The 5,960-nt window shown below is 46.3% G+C and overlaps 1 pseudogene; it reads left to right on the forward strand.

Moving 5' to 3' along the window:
* Positions 1-391: 391 nt before the first annotated feature.
* Positions 392-1,163, forward strand: LOC133371503 (dual specificity protein phosphatase 14-like; annotated as a pseudogene).
* The last annotated feature ends 4,797 nt before the right edge of the window (positions 1,164-5,960 follow it).

Below are 5,960 nucleotides of genomic sequence, written 5' to 3' on the forward strand. Positions count from 1 at the left end.
ACAGACCTGGTTGCACACCTCGAAAAAGAATATTGTAGAGCTGGGAAATGTTCAAAAAATGGCTGAGGGGCTGGAGCAATTCCCTAATGAGGAAAGATCACATTTGAGGCTTTTTAGTTTAGGGGGGGAAGTGAGACGGGGACATGATAGAGGTGTATAAAATTATGCATGGTGTGGAGAAAGTGTCTGGGTTGAATTCCCCCCCCTCTCTCATAGCAATAGAATTCTGGGTCATCCAGTGAAGCTGAATGTTGGAAGATTTAGGACAGACAAAGGGAAGTCCTTCACACAGAGCACAGTTAAACTATGGAGTTCCCTACCACAAGAGATGGTGATGGCTACCAAATTGGATGGCTTTAAGAGAGGATTAGATGAATTCATGGGAGCATCACAGTTTCCAGCTCCTTCCCTTTCTCCCTTCCGGCAACCTAACCCTCAAAATCAGGGAGTCCTCACATGAGAGCAGCTGCTACAGAGCTCCAAGGGGATGACCGAGCTGTTATGTACGCTGAACCATCCACTATGAATTTCTGGAACCACGGCTTCTTGCGCCGTTCACCTCATTCTGTGGCCAAACCATCCCCCACTGCTGGGAACACTCTGTCCGTCTTAGGAGGCATCGCTCAGATCTCCCCGTGCCTCTACCTCTGCTCTGGCAATGCTGCATCCAACAGACATATGGTCTACTCCAGGGCAGTGACATGTGTAGTGAATGCCACCATGGAAATCCCCAATGCCAAGTGGCCAGATATTGAGTATGTCAAGGTGCCTGTTTCAGACCTCCCCCACGCTCCACTGTCCTTATATTTTGACTCCGTGGCTAACAGGATACACCGGACCGAGAAGAAGACTGCAAGAACCCTTGTCCATTGTGTGGCAGGTGTAAGTCGATCTGCTTCCCTCTGTATTGCCTATTTAATGAAATACCACAGGCTGAGCCTCTTGGATGCCCATGAGTGGTGAAGAGCAGGCAACCTGTTGTAAGGCCCAGTGTAGGTTTCTGGAGACAACTCATTGAGTATGAATGCAAGCTGTTTGGAAAGAACACTGTCAAGATGATGCCCTCGCCCGTTGGGTTGATCCCAGATGTCTATGAAAAGGAGACCCGTGGGCTGGTCCCCCTGTGGAATTCATGGAAGATTAAAGCTATCAATGGCTACTAGTAATTATGGCTATGTACTACTTCCATTATCAGAAGCAGTATTTAGCTGAATAGTGGTTGCTGAGGATCATGAGTGGGTCAGTGCTATTGCCTGTGTGTCTTGCTTATGAGCTTCCCATGGGCATCTTGTTGGTCGCTGTGAGAAAAGAATGTTAGAAAAGATAGGCCTTTGGTTTGATCCAAAAGAGCTTTCCTTTTGCTCTTAGAAGAAATGATGCAGATTTGAGGCAGAATTTCCCCCTCCAGGTGGGTCTGATTAGCAGGAGGCAAGGCCAGAGCAGGGAAGTATGCAGAGATGCAGTGGGCAGCCTCCCAATAGGATATTGAGGCTGACAGGAGCTCGTAATAATTTCATGAATTTAGGCTGTGTACACTTACTGACGAGCAAGGCCCACTGACCTCTTCCTTCCCAAGACTGCAGCTTACATCTCTGACACACAGTTTAGGAATTCCCACAGTCATTGCCATTCTCATTATTACTGGGTTTCACCTAAAAGCTAAGATGGTGCCCACAAGGCAATTTTTAAGGCTCCATCACTTGCAAGCTTGCCTTCCGGTTGCTGAAGCCTTCACATAGCACCTGAGTTTGCCATTTGCAAAGCACTAACATGACAGCTGGATCTGGGAGTCTTCAGATAACTCGTCCCTGTGCTCAGTGTCAGAAGCCCTTCTCCGTGTGCCCCCTCAGAAGGTGGTGCAGAGAATGGCAACATGAGAACGGGCCTTCTCAGTGGTGGCCCCCCAACATTCTCCCCAGGGAGATATGTCTGGCGCCATCATAAATCGATCCCTAGGCGCCTAGCAAAAACATTTCTCTTTTCCTAGGAAGGCTTTTCGTGGAAGGCTTTTGGAGGGCTTCTGTTATGTAGCCTTCCTATGAAGGGCTGCTCCACTGCCTTATGTACTGTTTTTGCTTTCAACTTTTTAATTGATTTTTCTTGTTGTTACTTAATTTTTTTTAACTGTGAGGCATCTTGAGTGCCCATGTGTGTAGAAAAGTGACTAACAAATTTAATAAATAAATAAATAATAGTAAGATCACGTCATGCAAATAAGCTTGTTTACCAGTGTGGTCTCTTGTGTCACCTGTTGAGACTTCAGATGCAGCAGGACAAAAAGAAACACTTATGCACTGAGGGAAAGTGTTCAGGAATGTGTGTGCGCAGGTGTATTTGTGGAGGATGAGAGTATAAGGGAACAGAGGTGGAATAGCAGGGGAGAGAAGCTAAGTGTTGAATGAGATTGGAACATCCAGCCCTCTTCTCCCACCCCATCAATTTTACTGACCTTTGGTTTGTAACTTTCCTCTGTTTCTGAGTCCTGTCTTTTTCCCATGTTGTTGCTGCTGCTATTATATCTATTACCTGCCCTTCACCAGAAGGTCCCAGAGCATCTTCTCTTCACCATATGACAGAAGCGGTATAAAGGAAGGTACAAGACACACCTTTTGTGGGGAGGGAGGGCCACAACGTAGGGGCTGCCACAGAGAATGCTCTTTGTTGGGCCACCGCCACTCCAAATTTCTGAGGGTGGCAGCACTACCAAGAAGGCTCCCTCTGCTGATAACACCCGAGAGGGTCTGTAGGGAAGGAGGTGGTCTTTCAGATATTTGGGGCCGAACTCATTCAGGGCTTGAAACACTAGCACGAGCACCTTCAACTGAGCCCAGAAAGAAACTAGCAACCCAATGCAGCTGTTTTAGAGCAGGGGTAATCTGAGAGCGAAAGGGAACCCCAGCGAGTAATCTGGCCGCTGCATTTTGGACCAGTTGAAGTTTCCAACTTGTCTTCAAGGGCAGCCCCATGTGCTTTCTTGTGGCCAAGAAATGTTGCCTAAGCCTTGAGTCTCATTTGTTCTCGTAAGTTATGTACAGACCAAGTCAATGGGCTGAAATGAGTAGAAAGCCTCAGGGCCAAAGAAAATCTTTGGCCAATGAAGAAACTGGGGCTGGAAGGGGCAGAAGAGAAGGTGGAAGGAACATTGCTCACTGGTAGCTGAGCATGTGATATTCATACAAGTGGTCCCAAGTTTCAGTCCTTGACATTTCCAGGCAAGGCTGGGGAAGATTCCCGCTCGAATGTCCCTGAGACTCGCTGCCAGTGTGGAGCTGGATAGAACAAGGGACTGACTCAGTGCAAGGTAACTTCTTTTGTTCCATTGTGTCCCACAGGGAGAAATGGGAGGGGCTTATCCTGGCAAATGCTTCTCTCTCCACCCTCCACCCCCAGTTTTTAACCTTGGCATGAGCCTGGAAGAATGTGGCTTTTCCTCTACCATGGTGTCTCCCATTCTGCAACCAGCAGGATTGTTTTGTAGGGCTTAATTCATACATGCATGCCGACTGCTTGGGCACTGCAAATTCAGTGGCAACTTGCAGGGCCGGCCCTGCCATTTGTTCTTTCTTGTATTTATTTAACAACATTTACGTACAGCTCAAATGTAAAGATCTCTAAGTGGTTTACAAAAACATTAACATCATCAACAAAGCAAGTAAAAACAAGGGATTAAAACATATTAAAAACAATTAAAACAGCTACTAACTAAAAAGGCTCAAACAGATCAACAGCTGTGTGTGTGGAAAGGCTTGCCTAAACGAAAAAGCTTTAAGCAGGTGTCAAAAGGAATACAGTGAAGGCGCTTGCCTGATGTCAACAGGCAGGGAGTTCCAGAGTAGATGCTTCCATGCTAAAAGAACAATTTCTTACAAGTGAGGGACAAGTATTATGTGGCACCTGCAACAGTGAGTGAAGGGCTTGAGTGGGCACATATGGGGTTTCTCACCATCTGACTGGCAATGCCATATGGCCAGAGATCTACATTGGGGGTGGTGGGGAGCTACGCTGTAAGCAGGCCTCTCATATGGGAAGCAACTCTATGCATAAGGCCATTACTGTCACTTATATAGGCAACCTGCAAAAGGAAAGAAGCAACAAGTTTGGCACATACCAGGGACTATGCCCCAGAAGTCAACAACTCTCTTTAATCTTTTTTAAAATAATTTTAAATATTATCTTGACAAATCACTTCAACATTTTATGTACAGTAATAAAAATAAATTACTCTTAACAGATGAATGTATATACACCATAGAGATACAGTGCAATAACAGCATTGATTTCTTGTTTCTCCCACACGGCCATAAAGTGCATTGTAGGGGCTGGGTTGAACCACATGGAACGGTAGCTGTACCTTTGGCAGCTCAACATGGACATGCCATTCAACAAGGAACACTTGACGAGTCAAACAATGGCCTTCCCATAACGTTTTGTCTTTTCAACAGCCCCAGGAGCAGCAGTAAGACCATCAATCGGGAGTGAGGAACCTTAATCCCTTCTCGGCAACCTTCCAGGGGCCACATGCCAGTGGTGGGTGGGGCCAGAGGCATAAGTGGGCGGAGCAGCAAATGCTTTGTCTTTCTACATTAGATTAGTTTCTACACACTCTCACACTCCCCTGTCTGTCTTCCATCTAGGCAAGCAAGAGGCACAATCAGCATTCGAAGACACATTCCAGCCAGGTAAAAACACTCAGGACCAGCGAGGGGTGTGGCCTGGGAAGTGTTCTGAGAGCCAGGCAGAGAGGTCTGGAGGGCCACATTTAGCCCCTGGCCCTGAAGTTCCACACGCTTTCCATAAAGGGCAATTTGTATACAGCACCATCCATTTCCACATCACATCTATTCCCAATGCACTTCCACAACCAAGCTCTTCTACAGAAGTCTTTCATATCAAAGCTTGTTCTTTTTTCTAAGGCCTCCAAGGCAGTATTCCTCCCCTCCCCATCTCCCTCCGAAGGTGTTTTTTCATGCAGACATAATACAGTAGCCTTCTGTATGCAGGTGGTCCCAAAGTGCGGGACTCCTAATCCCCAGACAAAGAGGGTGTGTGATAAGTTTGGAAGAGGAGACAGAAGAGGAAAAAAGACAGGGAAAGGAAAAGGATTGCTGCTTGGTGTTTGAAACCCACTAGGAACCTGGCTGAAAATAGAGGCATGCAGCTGTCTGCTGTCACAAACACTTGCATGCTTTTACACTAACCGCAAAAATGTTGAAATTCCCCAATGATGCTATTGCAACTCATGCTTTGTAAAAAAAAATGTTAACTTTATTTTAACCTTTAGAACAGTTTTCCCCAACACTAGCCAGCATAATCTGAAGCTGTTGACACCTTATACAGGTTGGTAACAAAAATATTTATTTATTTATTTATTACATTTATAGCCCACCTTTCTTTTCATCATAGAAACCCAAGGCAGCTTACATATGGTTCCCAGGTGGTCCCCATCCAGGCACTCTCCAGACCTGACCCTGCTTAGCTTCAGCAGGGAGCTGGCCTCATGTGCCTTAAAAATAAATAGATAACGCTTTTAAGACAGTTTCTGTTTTTGTGGCCACTGGTGGTTGCTTTTTCTTTCTTTCTCATCTTTCCACAAGTTTTAAATCTGGGCACAACCCCGCTAAGCCTTCCTTGACCTGGTGTGACCTCCAGTTCTTTTGGACTGTTGGAAGTGGGGCAAGAGCAACTCCTGTTTTGTTCTTTTGTTTATGTTCCAGAATGGAGATAGAGTTAGGGTCCTCCAGATGGATAGGCTTGATTACCTTTACCTGTGATGCTCTAACTGACTTCCTTCCATTGCTAGACTGATAGGTCTTTAGGGAAGCTTATCTGCCCCTCCTCCTTCTGCCCTTTCCTCTCTTCTCTTCTCTGACTGTCCGAGAGAGAGGAGACACCTTTGTCTCTGCTCTCTCTCTCTCCTAGCCATGAGGGCAACTCCCAAGCCTGAGCGTTGCGCCTCCAAC

Source organism: Rhineura floridana, chromosome 16 (genome assembly GCF_030035675.1).
Source record: "Rhineura floridana isolate rRhiFlo1 chromosome 16, rRhiFlo1.hap2, whole genome shotgun sequence".
NCBI lineage: Eukaryota > Metazoa > Chordata > Lepidosauria > Squamata > Rhineuridae > Rhineura > Rhineura floridana.